The 22,651-nt window shown below is 40.5% G+C and overlaps 1 protein-coding gene across 7 annotated transcripts in view; it reads left to right on the top strand.

Annotated features, from left to right (window-relative positions):
- COBLL1 (cordon-bleu WH2 repeat protein like 1) overlaps positions 1-22,651 on the top strand; it is an 86,015-nt gene that overhangs the window by 18,533 nt on the left and 44,831 nt on the right. The window lies entirely within an intron of this gene.

Raw genomic sequence — 22,651 nt, 5'->3', positions numbered from 1 at the left:
TTACACACGAAAAAAAAGAAGAAAAAAGAAACACATAGAAAAGAAAAGAAAACTCCCTCTTTTTTAATTTCTCATCTTTAGTTAACTTATTTTCCTGACTTCCTCACGCCTCCCTTTTTTGTATCCCTTTTAAGAATTGGTTCAGCAAATTCATGTTACTAAGAGTTTAGGAGTGGTTTTTGTTGGGTAATCTAACATGCTCTGCTGGCCTGATTGCCAAATCATTGGCATCGCTACAGTTACTGCTTATCGTAGCTGGCTCTCAGAACAGAGATTAAAATCATGACCCAGTTTCAGTCTGTGGTCTGAGAGCAAACTATGGCCTGTTTTGCATGTCTCGTTAAATAATAGTTAACAACAAACCATGGTTAAATGTTGAATGCACAGCCTGTTGGTGCATACTGTCTCTCTAAATAAACCATGTGACATCTCTCTAAATAAACCATGTCGACCATGCACCAGCACATTGCTTGTTCACACAAAACAATAGTTTGTTTTTAACTCTGGCATAATGCCATTTGGAAACTGAGTTGGTGTGGACTGTCAGCAGTTGTTCCATATCTGGAGTGGATGGATAGATGAATACTTTGTGGATATTTCTGTTTCTTAAAACAGGACAGCATAAGAATGGTATGCGTCCATAAATCGCTGTACAGTGACACACGTAATAGTTCGGTTCCATGTGTATAATATGACCTACTCTTTGGCTTTGCGTTTTGCAGCGGGGGAGTAGCCGAGATGCAGAAATAGCAGAGAACGGTTTTTTAAAAGTGGAATTATTGGTGGACTGAGCCAAGAGAGAGGGTGACGTTGGGACGCATGTGTGTCGTGTCTCCTTTCCATTGTGCACACTGCCCCCTTCTTCGTTCCATTAATGTTTTTACCTGTTCGTTTCATTTCCGCTTATCCTTTGTTACCTTAGTACTGATACCTTCTATGCACATGAGTTGCTTTCTTGCAAGACTTTAGATTTGGCTTCTTTCTTTCTTTCTTTGCCTTGAAGGATGGATGGTTCGGTGGTAAGATGAGGTTGTTGTTGTTTAGTCGTTTAGTCGTGTCCGACTCTTCGTGACCCCATGGACCAGAGCACGCCAGGCACTCCTGTCTTCCACTGCCTCCTGCAGCTTGGTCAAACTCATGTTAGTAGCTTCGAGAACACTGTCCAACCATTTCGTCCTCTGTTGTCCCCTTCTCCTTGTGCCTTCTATCTTTCTCAACATCAGGGTCTTTTCTAGGGAATCTTCTCTTCTCATGAGATGGCCAAAGTATTGGATCCTCAGCTTCAGGATCTGTCCTTCCAGTGAGCACTCAGGGCTGATTTGCTTCAGAATGGATAGGTTTGATATTGAGTCTCCTCCAGCACCATAATTCAAAAGCATCAATTCTTTGGTGATCAGCCTTCTTTATGGTCCAGCTCTCACTTCCATACATCACTACTGGGAAAACCATAGCTTTAACTATACAGTGGTACCTTGGGTTAAGCACTTAATTCGTTCTGAAGGTCTGTTCTTAACCTGAAACTGTTCTTAACCTGAGGTACCACTTTAGCTAATGGGGCCTTCCACTGCCGCCGTGCCGCAACCACACGATTTCTGTTCTCATCCTGAAGCAAAGTTCTTAACCTGAGGTACTATTTCTGGGTTAGCAGAGTCTGTAACCTGAAGCATCTGTAACCTGTACGGACCTTTGTCGGCAAGGTGATGTCTCTGCTTTTTAAGCTGCTTTCTAGGTTTGTCACTGCTATTCTCCCAAGAAGCAGGCGTCTTTTAATTTCGTGACTGCTGTCACCATCTGCAGTGATCGTGGAGCCCAAGAAAGTAAAATCTCTCACTGCCTCCGTATCTTCCCCTTCTATTTGCCAGGAGGTGGCGGGACCAGTGGCCATGATCTTAGTTTTTTTGATGTTGAAAGATGAGGTTATGAAGCGATAAAATTTGTACAAGGTCTTCTTTCCTCCCCAAAGAAATTAGGATAATGAATTACTGAGATATATGTTGTGGATGGAAGTGCACTTTGATTTCTCATTCACCACCCAGGCCTAATAATAGAGGAAGTGGCAAATGGTTGCGAAGAGGAGAGGGTACAATAAGTCTGTCCAAACTAATCAGAGGGTTTTGTTTTATTTAATGGCAGAACAGAGGAGAAGGGGAGCAGATTACATGGTGTGGTGTGGGCCTCCCTACCTCCACAGATCTTGTGATTTTTAGAAGATATGGACATACCATTACATTAAAAGGGGGAAAAAATGTGGTGTTTAGGAGGGGGGGGGAGTACATTCCACGTAGGTAAAACTGGAATTAGCAGCTCAGCAACTAACACTCCCCAAAATAAAATACTTGCCATGTTGGAGGGTGAAGACTGGAAAGGATTTGTGGAAACAGTGATGCACAAAGCATGCATACTAATTACATAGCTGCATTTACAGGAGGAAAACAGGATGCTGGTTCTGTTTCTTTTTTTTAAAAAAAACCCTTACAGTATAAATGAAAGGATGTGTTTCTATTTATAGAAGGAAGTGTTAGACCTTTTAGTCAACTGTATTGCATTGAGTAATAGTAAGTCACCATATTTATTGAGGACATGTTCCTCCTTGGGGTTTTTTTAAAAAAATGTGGTCTGCTGAGCTTTTCCAAAGTGTCTTACTTTCCCAACCTTTTAAAGATGACATGCTCCTGTAATTCCTTAAAATTATAAATGAAAAGATTTGTCTAAGAATGTATGTATAGGAGTTTGCTATATACATCGTCTTAAGACTCTAAATCCCACCGAGAGTGATTTTAAAACTTTGCTGTATTATCTTTTAAAATGTTTTCAGCAGGCTTTCTATTAGAAAACATACAAATTTTTTTTTACAATTATTAATATCACAATGGTAAAAAGCAAAAAAACCACACACCCCTGTGATATTGAGGATTAAGGATTAGGGAGAAATTAGGTTCAGTTTGCATTTAAAAGTAAACTCTCCCCCCCCCCAATTCTCCCTTCCCAAAATGATATGCAAACACAGCCATTGTTTGACATTCAATTCACACTCCTCCAGATTTTGCAATGAAATTCTGCAACCAAATTAGGTGTTCACGAGTGTGCGGGGGGGGGGGGAGGAAAAAATGAGTGTACTGGGTGAAATTGCATATAATAATGTATTGGGAGACATATGCAGTAAAGGGTTGAAGATTTTTGCACATCAGAACTTTTTTTTAAAAAAACCAACGCACCTCAGACTGATGTGCAAATGTGGAGAACTGAGCTTAAGATTGGAATAATGAGAAATTGAGGGAATCTGAAATTGCTATATTGAGGACAACCTGTAGAATATTTATGCAGAGGGAACAGACTCCCATTACTTTCAGAAAAATAAAAGAAAGTGCTAGTTATTTAATCATCTCCCCTACCAGCTACAATTCTTTTCTTTTTTTAAAGAGAACTTTGTCATATTGTTTAGTCCGGTCCTTCTACTAGATCTATACATGCAGCAAAAGATGGACAAGTATGCACATATTCATTGTTCCTTTAAAAAAAACGCCTTGCAGGTGGAAAAGAGCACAGTCAAGTGTGGTGATGGTGGAATTTGTACTACTACCTGTTTATTTTCTGTACCAGTTTTTTGCTTGCAAGGTTTTTTTAAATTAAATAAAAGGGGGGAATATCACAACATGAGGTTCTTCCTCCTCCAGTTTGAAGTAGGGGTGTCCATTTTGTATTAGGGTTGCTAACCAACCAGGAGAGGGGGGAAAAATCCCTGTCCAGCAGGTTTTGTTAGCCTCTAGGCTAGTTGCCAACATTTTTACTGCATAATAAGGCAGAATTTTGGGCTTCTTTCCATAATTCTTTGAGTGCTGTGTGTGTGTTTTGAGTGGAAGGCAGCTGCATGATTTCCATTTTAATTTGCTCCAATCTCTGCTCCTTATTTTTTCCCCACACGCTCCTCCATGAGAAGACTGCAGGATACATCTGTCTGGGACATAGGAAGCTGCCTTATACTGAGCCATTGGTCCATCTAGCTGAGCAGAGTCTGCACTGACCACCAGCAGCTCACCAGGGTTCCAGAAAGGGAACATTCCCAGCCCTGCCTGGAGTTGCCTAGGATTTTACCTGGTCCTTTCTGCATGCAAGACACATGGTCTGTCATTGAACTGTGATCTTTCCTGTCAAGGCTGTGGGCTTCCTCCGTAGCTTTTCCTTCCTTGCCAATCTGTGCTAGGCAAAGTGGTTGATGTAGCACTGTGGGGAGCTGTGGTAGCTTGCGTGATTTGCATGCAGTTTAATCCAGCAAACCAAAGGGCTCGGTTTGCAAGTGATGTGGAAGAATCTCTGCCGGTTAGAGTAGACCAGGGTTTCCCAAATTGGGTCTCTAGCTGTTGTCGGACTACAACTCCCATCATCCCTAGCTAGCAGGGCTAGTGGTCAGGGATGATGGGAACTGTAGTCCAAAAACAACTCAAGTCTGGGAAACCCTAGAGAAGACAATGCTAAGCTAGATGAACAAACAGTCTGACCTGGTACAAAAGCAGCTTCCTATGTTCCCAACACAGTATGCAACTATGAACAGCACAGTTTGCTCTTGTTATTTAACCTTTGGCATCGTCAATGGCAAGGATCAGGTGGATGAGTGATGAGAAGAGTCTCTGCCTAAGAACTTGAAGTGCTCCTAGCAGTTAGAATGGATAATACAGGACTAGGTGGACCAAACACTTTCTGTGTGCATATACGTACATGGAAATATCCCATAGCATTCTGCCAAAAAGCACCATTGTTTTGGTTCTCGAGAATCCCTGTTTGATAGCTGCACATGTGCAGACTTTCCAGTGGTGATGATGATGGGGGCATTGCCATATTTTCTGGCCTGAGATGGGTCTTCATCCTGCTGGATCAGGAAATCAGGATGCAAAGGATGCTGATCAGGAACTGTAGCTACTCTAGGAGAACGCAGTTGTGTTCATATTTCCTTCCTGTCAGGGGAGGAAGTCCTAGGGTGGTCCTTGGCCACCACTTCCCTTTGCTAAAGTTGCTCATGTCACCTCTGCCCGGGGCCGTACACCAGCCACAAGATTGGATCTGGGCCGTGCTACGAAAAACACGCTGTCTTGGTCTCAGGTCCTTTGTAGCCTGACCAGTTTGGCCCATGGCTCATTTGAGTCTGCTTCATCCACCTGCCCTCCTCACTCGCTTTTGCTGCTGGAAATTTTAAAAAATGGTTATAATTTTCTTTGGAGATGAAAGTAGATGAAATCTTCAAAGTACAATAGTCCTTGTGGATAAAACCTGCCAGATTATAGATATCTGGGGCATTTGTGCTGGACACATCATCATCATCATCATCATCAATTATTATTTTAAGGAAACTTCTGTAACTTTTTTTAAAAAAACAACAACATTTTTTTGAGGCAGACATAAAAATTGCAGGCAGGATCACATAGTTTACATCGCTTACAGATTTCAAAAATACTAAGTGATTTAGAAATGCTTTTAAGCAAATAAGCAAGCTATTGTAAATGTTTATTTTAAGGGTAGTTCTCTCCAGCCATGCAATAACTTTAACAACAACAAAAAAACCCACGTGCAACTGAACCACGTTGTTAACAAGGCCAATCTTGTGATTGCAAAACGATAATGATTTTAACTTAATATCTGCCCATCACTCTGTGGGCTGTGGGTGGGTTACAACAATTTAAAATTCAGCATTGAAAACAGTTTTCAAAACTTAACAATTACAAAAAAAATTCAATGATTAAAAAATAGGCTTGGTCCTGAAAATATGCATCTCTGTTGTCAAAGATCAGGGTAAAGAGCCTTGGCGTTGGAAACCGTGGTTGGCAATTTAATTTATTTCTATATTAATTTTCAAAATCTAAAACTGTATGTGCTACAGGCAAATAAGCTGTGGGAAACACCCTTTTGGCATGGACATTCAGTGGACAGAGTTTTCCACTTGAAACATCTGTGTGAGTCAGCTTTAAATAGGCATTAGGAAGAATTCTTATTCCTTTTATGATCACGCTATATTTGCATAATTTGAAGCTGCTCCTTGTCAGACATTTGGTTTGCATTTATCTGCTGTTCATCTTCAAAAACAGCATCTGCTTTAGAATACAAACTGAGCAGAACAGCAGCATATCACATATTTAGCTTCTGGATAATGTGGCCTGAATAGCCTTTCACCATGGTGTTTAAAAATAAAAGAAAACCATATGTCCATTTAAAGTGCCATTCAAAATAAGATTTTACATTTTTTTTATTTCTGTGACAGAAAATTAATGCTCGTGATTTTCTGCATACAAAATGCCACCTCCTGGCTCAAATCTTGCTCTTGAACAGCTTACCAATCATTAGTTCTGCATAAAATTTATCTTAGTTCTGGTTACAGAATAAGTGTTGTGTGTTCCTCAAAAGAACACAAGAGTTTACAACAACTGGGTTTAGTCTATTATTTCTGTTCCTTCTCATCCATTTGTTATTTGCTGCAATATTTGCCAGCCCTCTCCGTGGGCTATGCCACCAGGGAAATGAGAGGGGCCACTATATTCTTAATTTGGTATAATGGCTGGGATGACCATAGAGCTCAGTAGGGATAGCCCTTCGTGCGTAGGATTGCAGGTGTAATTTCCTGATAAATGCCTGTTAAATAGGATCAGGTAACGTGGCTGAAAGAGACCCTGGAGAGCTTGGGCCAACCTGAATAGAACTGGGATGGGCGTCCTGTGGCTGTCCAAAAGTTACTGAACTCCAGTTCCCATCAGCCTCAGCCAGTATAGCCAATGGACAAGGATAATGGTGGTTGTAGTGTAATAACATCTGGAGGGTCACAGGTTTCCCATCTTGGAATAGACAATACTAATGGTCTATCTCAAAACAAGTAGTTATAAGCTTTCTGTTTACTTCTTGATTCTTTGATGTTTAAGAAGTTCTGGGAATATCCAAAAGTATTTGTAGCTACATACAGTGGGTGGGGTTTGAATGAGTTTGGTTTCGGATTATAGATGTTCCCCAGGATATCAGCAGAACTCTGGGCAAATATTTAGTGAAACATTATCTGTTGTGTATAATTTCTTTAATTCCTCAGGGTTAAAGTGGAAAGAGAACTTAATCAGTGAGAAACAAAAGGAATGGCACAAGATCCCAAACAATGGCTGTATTTACATATTATGTTAAGCCATAGGTTTCGGTTGTTTATTTGAAGGATTTACTTGCTGTCCATCAGCACAGATACCATCCAGGGTGGGGCCCAGCATAAAACAAAATATAGATAGACAACTTTAGAACCAGCTAATCAAAAACAGGCAGCTAAAAACAACGTCAAGCTTACGAACACGTAAAATTCACGGGCAAACAAGTTTGGTTGTATCTGACTAAGCCATTCTCTGAGTTGGGCCCACTGACTTTCGTTAGTCAAGTCACTGGTTTCAGTACGTCTACCCCGTGTAACTTAATTAACACAACCAACAAATTTTAACTTGGTGCTGAAATGATAACAATGTTGGCACTTATTGTGCTTGTAAGGAGAGGGCATTCTTCAAGTGGGGCACCACCATGGAGAAAGCTCCATCCCTTATCGCCACATAACAATATTCCCCTAATAGTGCAGTGTAGAAGAGATTTTCATTTGTTCACCACGATGTACACAAGCAGGAACGAGCCACTGTCCTTTGTCCATTTCTAGTGCAGTCAAGAGGATAAGTTTTGTTCTGTGAACTGCCCTGAGACCCCCGTGTATAGGGCAGTATATACAAATTCAATAAATAAATAAAAGAAGTTTGGAAGCTTCAGTTTCTGCTTCATCACAGCTTGCTGTGTTGTCTGTACAAGGGGTTGTGTTGAATCTTTAAGACAGCATTAGTACCTAGATTTAGAAGCTGGCTTGTTTGAAACTTGCTGTAGTGAAACTGTGGGGTTGTTTAAAATTGTTTTTGAATATTATACGTTACTTTGTAGTTTGTATTTGTGGGCTGCGGTATTGTTTAGGGACTTGCCGGAGATTGTATTTTTTATTAGTTTGTGTTCATTTGTGTTGTTAAACTGTTTTAATTATTTTTTGTTATGCAATTTGTGCTATTTATGTTGCAGCATTTCGTTGTAACCTACGGGCATTCAAATTTAATAAATAAATGAAATAAAACAAATATGAGAATTTATCATCTGACAAACTGCCATGAGGGAGCTTTCATCTGTGTTGCTTTTTGCGGTTTTGTTTGCCATGTCACAATGCCCAGAAGCAGTTCAGTGGTGATAACTTTGGAAGCAACCATTATTTAGTCTTTAAGATGCCCTGGGTTCCCCTTCTCAAGGGAATCCCCTTCAAAACCAGGCAGGAAAAAATTATATGTGATGCACCCACACAGAGTATTAATGCCTACTGGAAATTCTACATTATTGCCAAGGGAATATGACGCACACTTAACTGTTAAAACTTCCTTTCTATTGCATGTTTTAGTTTTTGAGCTTTTTTTCATAGGAAAGTAGTCAAACCTACAGTTGGAAAGGAGGGTAACACAGAACCCGGAGAAATATTCCTTTAAGGAAGCATTTAACGACGTATGGAAGTTATTGAACAAAATCATGAATAGGTGGGCAACAAGAGAAAGGCTTGGTATACTTATAGTTGTCATGCAGGAATCTGATGCAATTGTCATGCAGGAAGCTCTATTTTTAGTAAGAGTCAGTGCTGTGTGATTCTGCCAAAAATAGAAATAATGTCTCAAGATTGCCCAGCATCTGGGATGGTCTTGATTGAAACAAATGGTACTCTAAAAGTGGCAAATGGCAACAGGTCACTGACAACTTTGCCCGGTGTGTCAAAATATCATGTGAACCTACGGCCTTTGTCTGCATTGTCTGCATGTTTGTTTTTACAGTGGAAAGAATGGGAGCATGATAAAGGAGTTTTGCCAGTAATGGTGTGATACAGTTAGTCTTGTAACACTACTTCTGAAGATTTTCACTGTACTGATTTATCGAATCCTATTAACAATGCAAATGAGCACAGGTTGGTTGCTAGGTCTGCAATTGCTGTTGCTTGTTGGCATCTATCTGTCTCTTGAGTGCACCCTTGGGGGAGAGGGCAAGCTGTTGGAAGGTTGCAGTGCTTGCTGTGCCTGTAGAGACCGATGCAGGAGAGACATATTTTGTTGCAGCTGGGGCAGATGAAGTCATCCAGTTGTGCTGATGCAGATGTCCAATGGCATTTCTTATCCCAGCGGCCATCCCTCCTCTGGTCACTGCTATGGATACACAACTTGACTGCTTGTCTCCTGGTACAGCGGTCATCTGCAAGGGATGCCTACATGGCAGAGTTGATGTTGCCAGCCTTCATGTCAAGCTTGCAGCCATCTTGGTAACACAGAGTTGGTCTGCCAACGGGCCTGGTGCCTGAAGCCAGCTCCCCATACAGCTGTTGATTACAAATTCAAGTACCTTACTGAATTGTTTATAAATCCCATGTAGTAGTTGAAGCTGGGGAGAATGCTCCTCTTCTGGTTTGAAAACCATTCACATAAAATATTATTCCTTCAGTCCTTCAGTGTTTGCCTCTTTTCTGGTTGGTTGGTTGGTTTTGAGAATATTCCTTACAGTCTGGCAATATATAATACATTCTATTGTTTTCAGGCTCTGTGTATACTCAGAGATATCTCTGGAGACTAATTTTCTTCTTTAGGAGATATGTAGATGTGTATTTCAGAGGTATCAAGTAGTCATTCATTAATAGCATTCCAAATATTTCTTTTTGTCCTTTTTGTATTTATCTGATCTTGTGCAAATAAAAAGTATTTTATTTTAAAAGGAAGATGTTTCTGTTCTAGAAACAATAAACAGAGAGCAGATGTACAGCTAAGCTCCCAAGTTCCCATGATTGTTTGTGTGCCTGCATGTGATGGAGATCAAAATTTGTGTACTGTCCAGTATTTCAGTTGGGCATGACGCAAGTAAAACTATGCAGTGGATATTTAGTTTTATGGTCTCCAGGAGATGTGAGAACAAGTCTTTCAGGTTCTGTCTTCTGTTATAATAGGAAAGCTTTTTTAATCTTTGGGGACGGATGGACACATAACCACATTGTTCATTAAAACAGCTTCGTAATATCCTAGATGTTATATTTGATAATTGTAGGCATGAACAAGATGCTAAGTTAAACACAAAACAAAATGTGGCTTTGCAGAGAATACTATAATGCGAAGAGATTCTGTGATGTGTGTATTCTTACTTCCTAATATCCTAGCAAAATATAGAAGCTATTATGTAGAAGACTTTGTACGCTCTAAGAAGCAGCAATAAAGAGAAACATTGGACAGCCCTGGTCAGCAGTTCCACTTCTGAACTGTTCACTGAAGGTGAAAGCTGACTTTTGTACCTCACCCCCATTTCATGTGTGAAGAATTCTTGGTCAGTAGTCTTTAGAGAAAGAGGATATGGAAAAGTTGGGGAACCAGCATTGCTACAGGTGTTGTGGCCACGCTTGAAAAATAAAAAACAATAAGTCATGTAAAGGTGCCATATGTAAGTTAGTTTCTGTGGCGCAACTGATCATCTTTAGGGAAGTTGTCAAATACAGTGGTACCTCGGGGTACATATGCTTCAGGTTACATACGCTTCAGGTTACAGACTCCTCTAACCCAGAAATATTACCTTGGGTTAAGAACTTTGCTTCAGGATGAGAACAGAAATTGTGTAGCGGCAGCGCAGCGGCAGCAGGAGGCCCCATTAGCTAAAGTGGTGCTTCAGGTTAAGAACAGTTTCAGGTTAAGAACAGACCTCCAGAACGAATTAAGTTCTTAACCCGAGGTACCACTGTACAGTAATCTGTTAGCTTCTTCAACAGGCGAAGGAATATTCTCTCTCTCTCTCTCTCTCTCTCTCTCTCTCTCTCCATATTCCAATGCTGTCAAATAAATATTAGGGCCGGTGCAGAATCTTTGCCCAGTTTGGAAGTGTCTATGAGCAGCTGTCTGCCACTCCTTGGGAGGAACACCCTGACAGAAATTCCATACATAAATAAAATGACATTGTTTGCCTCATGGCCCTACCTTTTGAATTTCCTTCTATGTTCTCTACCTGAGTTTGGTAGGACACCCCTAAAACCCTTTTGAGAAACCTGGTTAATTTCAGCTCACTCAGAATGCATATCCATATTAATTTTATCCTAGGGTGGTGATAGGAATACAGAACACCATAATAGTTGAAGGAATTTTCAGGAAAACTTGAGGGCACAGCAAGAGGACATGGGCACATGAATACACCTGGAATTTCAGTTTAGTTCTTTTTCTTTGTAAGGTCAGTCCTTGTATGTTTTTCTTTTGTTTTCCTGTGCTATGCTTGCAGTATTTAAAAATACATTTTGTAAGATTGTTCAGCCCCATTTCATTGAGTTACCCTGGGAAATAATATTTTCTTTAGCATATTTATAAATGGAATTAGATCTGATATAGCATCCCTGAAGTTAGCTGGTTTTCCCCTTGACTTCACTTAGATTTGAATCAGGCCTTTAAAATCCTGGCACCAGTGATCAGGAGCTCCTGTTATTAATTTACCAGCTGATCATTGCCTCCTTAAGATGTTCTTTCCAAAAGACCTCAATTAGTAGCTGGCTGTGCAGTTTAGTCATAATGTAATCTTATAGGGTTGGTGTGTGTGTGTGTGTGTGTGTTTGGGTTTGGTTTTTTTGCGCAAGCTTTTTATTTCAACAACCTTTTTACTGGAGAGACTGAAGTTTAGTTGTGAGTTGGCAAGGCAATACAGTTAACACTGAGCTTTGGAATTTTTTGTTTGACAAAGTAGATTCTGCTTCTCAGAACGACTGCCCCCCTGGGGTAGGAAAAACTTGAAATAGTTTGCAGCTTGGTTGATGCCCTGACACATTTTACCTCAATTACCTCATTTTTATGAAGATTTAACAGTTTAAGTAATATGCTAAAGCAAGTGTGCTCTGGTTTGTGTGTGTGTGTGTTGGGAGCAGTTGCATTCCTCTATAATTTGGAAATATTTTGGCAAGGCAAAGTGCAAAGAGTACTAAAAAACAAAACAAAAAACCTCCAGACCTAAGTTAAAAGAATGCTGTTACATTTTCAGGTGACTCTTTAAAAGAGTTATGAATATATAATAACGTGGAGGGGGTTGGAATAACTCCATGAGGTTTATTTTACTACTACTACTTCTTTTTTGCCTTTAAAAAAATTACTCCTTTTCAAGTGAGTGTGGCGATTTCATCTTTTTGTGAAGCCGGTGCAAAGGAACTATTGCTGTAATATTTATGGTGTTATCCATATTGTGGCCCATTTGAAAGCAAGTTTGGTGTAGTGGTGTCTGGCTAGCACTGAGAAGACCCAGGTTCAAATGTGTGCTTAGCCACAAAGCTTGCTGGGTGATCTTGAACAAGTCAATTACTTTTACCTTAACCTACCTCACAGAGCAGTTCTGGGAATAAAATAGGGACAGGGGAACATGTGCACTACCTTGAACTCTCCAATGAAAATAGGGACATCAATAATAATAATAATAATAATAATAATAATAATAATAATAATAATAATAATTTTGATACACCAGCCATCTGACTGGGTTGCCTCAGTCACTAGGCAGCTACACACACACACACATTCCCTATACAGGGCTGCCTTCAGATGTCTTCTAAAGGTTGTATAATTACTTATCTCCTTGGCTCGGTCAGTTAACTCCTTACCTTCCAACATTTCTCCGATGAAAATAGAGACGTCCTAAGGAAATGCAGGGATCAAATCATAAACTGGGGCGGCTTCTATAAATCTGGGACTGGCTCTGAAAGATAGGGGCAGTTGGAAGGTCTGATGTAAGTGTGATAAACCTGCAGCTTAGAAAGAAGAAAGAAACTTAAGGCCTGAGGTAGGCCAGAGCCCTCTTAGGATTAGCTCCTGCGAAAGTGCCTGGAGTTGCAAAGGTAAAGACTATTTCTCCAGCTGCGACTTTTCCAACTGCAATGTGTCAGAGAAGGCGAAAACAACTCCTGGTGGGAGTTATCCTCCTTGAACCAACAGAGGTCAGACATGACAACTCTGGTTAACTCTGGCCTAGGCATTATTATTTGCTTATGAATCACTTTCCACGTGAGCGAAACTGTGAGGCTGCCTTTGAAAAGTTTCTGGAGCAAATCAAATGCAGCCCACTAGGTGGCAGCATAGCTAGATGCTGGTTTGAATATATTTGTTTCCTTTTTAAACAAATCTATATTAAGTTTCTGTATAGTTTTATTTGGCCAGCAAGATGTCTTGTATGCAGGTTTAATTTTGTGGTTCTAGGTGTTCTGAGCCCCCTTTGGGGTTATTTTAGCCAATTAAAATATTAACTAACATTGAGGGGGGGTGGAATCCCTAAAATTGGTCTAAAATCAAATTTAAACCAGTTGTTGATACATTTCTTTGAAAGTCTGATAAACTGAGGAGTTTCCGTCAGTTATTTGTGATCTCATATAAGCCCACTATATAAGAGTCTAGCTCATCCTCTTTTTTCAGGGGTCCTTCTGGAGGGATTCTTTGGTTTAATTGTGAGCTCTCATGTTAAACGAGATTTTGTACCAGAATCTCAAGAAATAAATATGCCCAATTAGGTATAAAGCACAGAGTTAATTTACTGATGTGTAACGTGTAGTCTGTGACTCTGGATGAGGCTTGCTTTGTTGTTGTTCTGTTAAAATTTTAATAGTAGTAGTAGTAGTAGTAGTAGTAATAATAATAATAATAATAATAATAATAATAATAATAATAATAATAATATCTGATGATGATGTCTAGCTTGCGGTCACCATATACACCAAAACTGAGGAGACCGAAGGTCCAACACCTCATTTAGTCATGAAGCTAAGTCACCCCTTCTCCACATAACCTACCTCACTGGATCGTTGTGAGGAACAAATGAGGTTGGAAGTAGGAACCATGCATGCAGCTTGCAAGGTGAGGGAAAAGTAGGATAGAAATGTATACTAGAAATACTAATTGATAGACTTTCTACCCATCAGAAATATATGGATTAGGAACAGCAACTGAGCAACTTCTGAATGCCTGTCCTCTGGGGGACAACAGCAGGAGAGTGCTGTTATGCTCATGCCTACAGAATGAGCTGTGAAAACAGGATGCTTTGACTAGACAGACCTTTGGTTTGATTCAGCAGAGCTCTTCTTATGCGGTGCAGAGACAGAATTGACAAAAACCTTGTTTGCTGATGTGTGTGAATATGCTCGCAACCAAATACAAAGTCATAACTGTGTATCTTTGAGCTTGTGGTGAAAATTCTTGAGGCATCTGAAGATCTTTGGTCCATAGCAGTGACTGCAAGAATCTGGGCCATGAGACACCCCGGAGCAAGGAAGTAGCATTCACCAGAGCTCGCCCTTCAATGTTTAATTTGTCTCCTTGCCATGCCACTAGGAGGCCAAATGAGATGAAAGAAGCAAGGCGGTGCCTTACCCATACCTGAGGCAGTTTAATGAGGCAAAGAAAAGGTGTTTGTCCAAAATACCCTTTGGTAGCTGAATATCATAATCTCTGTGGATTGCTCCGAACTTCCAAAAACCAGGCATTTGTGTAATGAAAAACATTAGGCGATGTCTAAGATTACCAAGCTGTCAACTATACTAACTCTTCCTGTAATGGGCGGCAATTGTTAAACAATTTTGCTGAGGTTTTGCTGAGTTCTGGGGTTTTTAAGTTGGTATGGCCTCACTTGTAATGTTAGTATTTTGAAAAATACTGTATGAGCACTCCAACGAATTCAGGCTGTCAGTTAATGTGGGGCTCTAGCAATATCAGCCAATCAAACACCGACCTGTCAATTCTCGTCCCTTCCTACTTGCACAGCTACTGCTGCTGCTCTTCTCCAGCTGGGAAACAAAACACCACAGCTGGATGCCTGAGGTTGCTTGCCTTCTATCCCAGGCACCTATCTGTGGGGTGCTTTGTTTTTCAGCTGAAGGAGATGGATGCTGGGCAGGCAAGCTGCCAAGTCAAGAGAAGAATTAGGAAGATTTTTGGGAGTCTGTATACCAACTTGCCACATGTCCTTTCTGTGTTTAAACTCTTTCATTTCCTTCTGGTCATCTGTGCTGTGATGCTGGGGGTCCAGAAACAAATCTTTTGCAGTGCATTCCCATTTTTTTTTCCTTTGAAAAGTTTATTTTACACTTGCCCTTCTGCATTTCACAATATCCTTCTTGGAGCCAACTCTTTCTGCTACTCTCTGGTACCTTTTCAAAGGACTATGTCAGATCACACAGAGAACCCCTCTCCCACATAGGAAATGCACAGTGTACCATGTGATAGTTAAGGATGTTATTTTTCCCCTCCATAAAAATTCTAGCACCTCTGGCTGAGTGCCTTTTGAGCATGTGCTGTTGGCTCTGTTTTGTGTCACTAATACAGTCATGTGTACTGTACTGTACTGTACACTAGTGGGAGCTGAGTAACTCTCCTGGAGTATTCCTGGTAAGGTGTCTTTTGGTTACCAAGAGTTAGTGATGATATCTTCTGTGTCCTTCCTTACAATGTATACTGAGCTGAGATCTGGAAACTTGCATGAGTGAAATTTCCTTACACAATCAGAGCTCAAATAAATTAAAGATTTCCTTCAATTCCAAATTGTCCAAGTGACACCCAATTCAATAAACTCCAAGCTTCCTGCTGAATTTTAGAGAAGTAACAAACGTGGATTAGTATACACACAGGTCCTGCTTTTACCAGGAAATTGTTTGTTAGGCGAGCATTCATATAACAATCTGCAGATTTCCATTATTTCCTACAGGAATATTTCTGATCTCCGGTCACACCATGGTTTCATCCTAAAATGGCTGCAGCCAACCAGCAAAAGAGAAATTGAAAAACAAACAAACTGATTTGTCTAATCTCTCTCCAATGGTTTCTTCCTGAAAGTGACTGCTGTTGACCAGCAAACCACAAAACAAAGGAAGTAGGCAATCTCTGGCTGTTAGGATATCGGATTCAGCTGTGTAGTGAGGTTTGGTCATAATTCTTTGTTTGGATAACAGAATTTGTGGATAACAAGTGTCTTATTATGAAAACTTTTTATAGCAGTCGTTCACTAACTGCAGCCACTGGCATTGGCTCACCCCCTTCCTTTGTGAATGCATTCTACACCTTGGTGCGGGTGCGTGTTTCAAAATGAATGTTGCCCATTATTCTGGTTTTGATCTTCTGTTCTCTTTGAGAGTAAGGCAGCAGGCAATGGAGGCTGGTTGATTAGGACAAATAGGGCACTGCCACCTCAACCTTGGTTTGCCGTCAGTCAGCCAGCCAGCCCTTACATGTCTGCCTTCTTGTTTACATCCAGTCCCAGGGCGGGTACTGGCTGTGAGCTTCCTCCTTCTTAGTCTCACTGTTGCCCTTAGTAGAGAAGGATGGGGACAGAACAAGAACTACCGGTAGTCAGTTCTGCTTTGTCAGTGACTCTGGCACCATCTGCTGTTAGCTTCCCTGCCTTCTGCCCCACCGGTTCCAATGGGGCACCAGATGGCAGGTGATCTTTCTCCAGATTTGTTGCCTGTTGGTGGCCTTTTGGTTGACCTTGCTGAGCATGCTCTGCTCTCTCCTTTCTATGCTAAGTCTGTTGTGCTCCGCCATCTTAATTACTCTGGTTGGACTGGCTTTCTACCTTCTTTCCCTACTCAAATAAAAATTCCTGTGCCAAGAATATATTTTTGCTGTAAAGGTGTCTTCCTCCTGCTAAGCATGTCTCTCGCTATCCTTGCCTGTTTGCTGCTTTATGTCTACTTTAAAGCCAACATTTAAGGGCTTTCATCCACCCTTGACTTTTTCTTCCCCCCATTTCCTGCCGTGTGCTCTCTGCACAGGCTCATATGCTTGCAGTCGCCTTGGTCCTCTACTCTCACTCTTGATTTCCAGTATTTTGTTCTGTGAGCTTGGAACAGCATCCATCTCCATGTCCATCAAGCCAACTCACTGCACAGGCTTCCAGCTATGTAGAGGACTGGTTCAAGCGTTAACCCTGGTTGAGATGCTGAACGCTTTTAGGGGCGGTATTCCTGTTTGCAAATCATACCCCTCTTCCGGGGTGGCAAATTTTCCCCCTCCTAACGAGTGAGATTTTTTTCATGGGAGAACTTTTTAATAAACAGCTCCCCGAGGTAGAAATATCTGAGATGGTTCCGAGTTAAGTTTGAAACAGAAGGTGGTGTCTTTTAACAATGCTGCAAATATTTGAAATTGCTTTATGATTCCAGGCCTTTATTCCCTTTCACCTTTCTAATGCCTACCCCCTCCTGTTTGTTCTTTTAATAGCGGTACCCAGAATTGAAATTGGGAACATCTGCATCCACATGCATAAGTTCTGTCCCAGTTTACTCGCCTGAGTAAAGGGATGATTGAATGCATTTGTTTCCCAAAGCCTTTCCTGGGTTGCTATCTCTTTGGTATTTTGTGCCTCCTGCCTGCTCAATACACCTTTGTTCACGGTGCTTCTTTTTGTACCCACCGCCTGTTGGTTCCAAGAAAAATCTCCAATAGTAGAAGCAGTTGATTGAACACTCAGATTCCTTCAGCACAGGGATACATGGGCTACTTCGATGCTATTGTCAAGGTATTTAGATGCCTTAATCTCATCCAAGTAGAGGTTTCTGTAGCAGGAAGTAGATCTTTCCATTACTAGCAGTTCCCAATGTTTTAAACTTTCAATTGCAACCCATCAGGTTGCTCTGATTTGTTTTATTCTGTATGAGCTACCAGAAAATATTTAGGCTGCTTAATGCAGTTTCTGGAATTAGCTGAAGCAGACATGTCAGGATTACTGACGATCCAAATCTGTAAATGTGTTATCTAGGTTGTTTTGGTCCAGCAGTGAGATTATAAATAGGAAGGCTTAATGATGTAATTAGCTGAAGAGCAATGGATGAGGCGAGATGGTCAGTTCTTCTATATGTATGCTTTAGGGGTTTATATTGAAGTGGTGTTGAAGAATCAACATGTGTCGAGTTTGGGGTAAGCTGAACATTCAGTGCATTGTGATAAATATATTTAACTTGTAAAAAAACAAAGGAAAAAAGAGGCACTCTGCATTAAGAAGATTGGGTACACTAAAATTCCAGTGTTTTAAAGCTAGTGTTGATAATGCAGACTGATTTATGTGAGTATACTGGTATACTGTATATCCTAGTAGCTGGAGAGGTCTGGTATCACAGGTTATAAAGTTTATATAGTCAGTATCGATAGTTGCCAGTGTCTCTGTTTAATCTATTCTTTGTAATGGCTTAATGCTATCTTGTAACCATACTTGAGGTGAGTTTATGTTTACATGACAAAAGAAACTTGATATTCAAAGTGTTGGCTGGTTTTTGTATTATTTATTTTGCAACCTTTAAAGCTCTGCTTTAAAAACACAAAATCTTAGTCATTCTTTATTGGTTGTGGATATTTTAAATATCATATTGCAGACATCTCAGCCATGGGCTGCAGTCCATGATTCATCCGTGGGATTTAGAGGTTCATAACTGCCTGCCTGGATTATAGCTGTGAACTACAAATAAATTTATTCTAATATTCCCCAATGCTGAAGTCTGATTTGCTCGTTTTATATTTGGATTAATTTAACTTGCTGAGATTGCTTTTAAAAATGCTACTGGCTGCTTCTGTGTGATGTTTCTTAGTTTTTCAATTATACAAATATTGAGCTTTATGTATCTTTTACACTTTGAAAGGAACATTAAGAACAGCATAAGAAAACTGGCAGCATAACTGCATGTGTGCTTACTTAAAAATAAGTTACTTTTAAATCAGTGGTACTTGCTCTTAGGCATCTGTCTGTGTGTAGGATTGCAGACTTATTTAAAGTGCTTCCACATTAGGTGTTCAGAACTGCGATTCTTTGTTCACTCTCTCTTCATGGAGTACCTAGACAACACCAGCTTCATTGTTGTCTTGAATTTTCCCTGTGGTTATTTTGTCTTTTCTTAGGCTACAGAAACCCACATCACTTTCCAGAACAGGAGAATAGTGCATCTCTACAGGTTTAGGTGCCTTTAGTGCTAATCTTTTGGCATTTTAAAAGGATGGGGTTTTGACATGGTCAGTGACACATTAGAAAAGTGAACATACAATGACTTTGCACACATTCATTATAACCTTTTGCAGGTGAGTTGTTTTATGACCCCGTTTTTGGGTTACTAGATCACTTTGCTGGCTATTTTAATGAAAGAACTGCAGTGCTATGCCACCATAATGCTATGATATTATTATTATTATTAAAATATTTAAAAAATCAATTCTGGTTGCTCCCGTTTGAGCAGTGACCATAAAGTTTCTAAATTCATTTTCAAAAATTAACAATATTGTATGATCATGCAGTTAGCATTATGGTATGGTATACCTTGTTTTCATTTAAAAATGCAGCTAACACGATAGCAGTATAATACATTTTTTTCTTATTATGCTATCATATTCCTGTAATAAAAAGCACAGTAATCCTGATTGCGTGAAAAGTCAGTTGTGATTCTGCTTGCAGAGGATGAACGTGTTTTGGGTAGCACTAGGAGCCCCCCATTTAGAAGCAACTTCAGTCCAGGAGTTTTAGTTCTATATTCATTCAAGTCATAATGAATAAATAGTGAATGCGGCTGGTGGTTAAATTACTTTAATTTTAATTAATTCATTATACAGTGGTACCTCACTTTTCAAAAGTAATCCGTTCTGGAAGACCGTTCAAGTTCCAAAACGCTCAAAAATGGAAAACTCAATACGGAAGTCTCAAAATTCAATATGGAATCTGCGTTTCATGTTTGACTTCTGAGGCGCATTCAGAAACCAAAGCATTTACTTCCGGGTTTACGGCATTTGGAAACCGAAATGTTCGTCAGTGGAGACGTTCAAAAACCAAGGTATCACTGTATTCTAAAAAAAAATTTAAGCAAATAATATAAATGAATGCTGGGCTAAACTTTACTGAGTGTTTCCCCCCCTGTCTAAATATAGATGTTCAGTCTTCAAATGCTATAATTTTTAAAGCACACTGATGTCATAATTTATCAAGAATCTCAACATATCTGAAAATGACTTTGCCAGAGAAACACCCAAGTTGCAACAATTTTTTAACAAAGACCGATTCTTAAAATAACTTGGGTGTAGAGTTCTGTACAATTAGACTACTTTTGTATCAGGCATGTGTCTTTGTTTCAGAGTCAATACATTCCCCATGGGTAGGTCTTACTAAGTCTGTATGTTTCAAGCCTCTCCCTTCTTTTGATGAAAAGGGGTGGGAGCGGGGAGACAAAATATGAGAAATTGAAGCTGCTAATTTTGTACTACATCCCCAAACTTCAATATTCCTTTTTTCCTCAATTAATTTACATATTACATTGCTGAAACTTTGAATATAACTTTCTGTTGAATTATTTGTGTTTGTTTCAAGAAGACATGTTAAAAAGATGACAAGCCGGTTGCTTCTTCCTTTACTGCTTATATTGGCTGTTGCTCATACCACGATGATGAACTGAGTTTGTTACTTAAGAACAAGGATGATTGAGGTGCAGTAAAGGTGCCGTCTCAGCAGCTGGCGTGAGTCACAGCAGACTTGGGCTGGTTGACAGGAAAGGAAAGACCAGCCAGGCTAAGTAGCCAGGCTAGAAGCAGTGGCCTAAGTTTGAGTCTGGGGCAAGGCAGTAAAAGAATTGGAGTTGTCCCAATGGGTTGGCATACCAAGCTTTGATAGGCAAGACAAGCTTACTCACTAGACTCCTGTGCTTTGTGAGAAAGTTGAGCATGCAGATGCAGACCGTGTCACGCAGAGGGTAGATCTTTCCCCAATGACAGCAGCACCAAATGCTGGGTGGCCAGCTCTGACTCCATCCCTTTGCCCCCAGCAGTTGGTTGATGCTCTCCCTGGATTCCATTGATTCACCTCTCTCCCTGGGAGAGAAGAGTGGAGATGGGAGTTCTGCTTCCCCGTCCAGAGCAACCATATCCTGGGAGAAGGAAGTACCTGTCTCCTCCTGCCTCTGTTCCTTGTTCCTTGGATACAGCCCCACCCTCCATTCCCCCTCCCCATCCAACTCCACCTGTCATTCCACACCTAAACCCGGTGATGCCTCGAGACACACGACACTCCTTGATGTTTGACTGAAGCATTAGTCATCGGAGGGCTTGTGCAGTTTTGTGCCTGCCTTTTCTGTCTATTGAGTTGCACCAAGTTAGAGAGCTGAAAGTCCAATAGTGTTTTTGGAACTCTCCTTATCCTTGATGTGCAGATGATCGGTGATAGGAGACGGGGGACTTTGTGACTCAATCTCAGGGTTAACGGTCTATGCCTGAAACGCAGGGTGCGCTATGATCTGTGCATCCTGCTCTACATCATCAGAGATGTTTTGTGTATGTGATATCATGGGAGGTGCAATACGGAATCTCCTTTCAACTCATGCCCATGGCTGGATCTGTTACTCGGGTGTCCAACATGCTCTTCTTAAGGTGCTGGACTCTCAACAAGCATCAGCCCCAGCCAGCATGGCCAGTGGTCAGAGATGATGAGAGTTGCAGCCCAACATTTAGAGGGGAACAGGTTGTTTAGTCATGATCTATAGTACAGTGGTACCTCGAGTTACAGACACTTCAGGTTACAGACTCTGCTAACCCAGAAATAGTACCTCAGGTTAAGAACTTTGCTTCAGGATGAGAACAGAAACCATGCTCTGGTGGTGGCAGTGGGGGCCCCCATTAGCTAAAGTGGTACCTCAGGTTAAGTACAGTTTCAGGTTAAGAACGGACCTCCAGAACAAATGAAGTTCTTAACCCAAGTATAGTACAATGCAGGAACATTTTAGGGGACCAGAAAAGGAGATGGTGTCCCTTTTCTCTGCTGAAACTTCCCTTATTCCACAAGCCCTAAATAGCATTTTAAAACTTTAATTTCCTGGTAGACAGAGTCCTGAGCAGAAATATTTTGGTTTGGGGTTGGGATCCGGTAATATTGGGGATTCCCACTTCCTATCATTGTAATTTTGAACATCAAATCTGTCTTAGACTTACATTTTGTATGTATTTTATTGTGGGTTTTAACTGATAATGTTATATTTTTGGTGTATCTTCTGCATATCACCTTGAATGCTAGTTGACTTAGCAATTAGTAATTGATAGGAATAAACAATCGCTTCACTTCATATTCCTCTTCTGTGAAATGTTCTGCATCGTTGGAGGATATGTTCTCCCCCCCCCCTTGTGTTTTAGATGGCTTATTAAAACGTTGTTTGTTTTATTTATGCTTAACTTCAAAAGTTCTCATATCGGTGTACTAAAGTGTGAATAAACTATTCACAGAACAATATACACAACTTTAAACCGACAAATTAACACACTGAAATGCAACACTACCTCCAGAACTAAAAAGAAAACCCCAAACAGAATAGGGCACAATTCCACAATCACCTAAGATATTTCCCTTTTGATTGAAAATGAACGAGACGCAGGATAATAAACCAACCCTTTTGATAGCAGCTTGCCATTAAATGTCTTCAGATGCAGCACACACTATTTAATCTATCACCTTCCTTGCCTGGAGACTAAGTTTAGAAACAGGTGAGTCTCTGCTCTGATGGGGATAGGCTTTCCAACACCTTGCATAGCTTTCAGCTGCTTCAGAGGTGCTGGCTTGTCGAATTGAAGGAACTTTCCCCCTCTTTTTGCCT

Source organism: Podarcis bocagei (assembly GCF_964188305.1).
Source record: "Podarcis bocagei genome assembly, chromosome: 1".
In the NCBI taxonomy this organism is placed as follows: Eukaryota; Metazoa; Chordata; class Lepidosauria; order Squamata; family Lacertidae; genus Podarcis; species Podarcis bocagei.
Note: the sequence above shows the minus strand (reverse complement) of the source record. Positions and strands in the feature narration are given on the sequence as shown.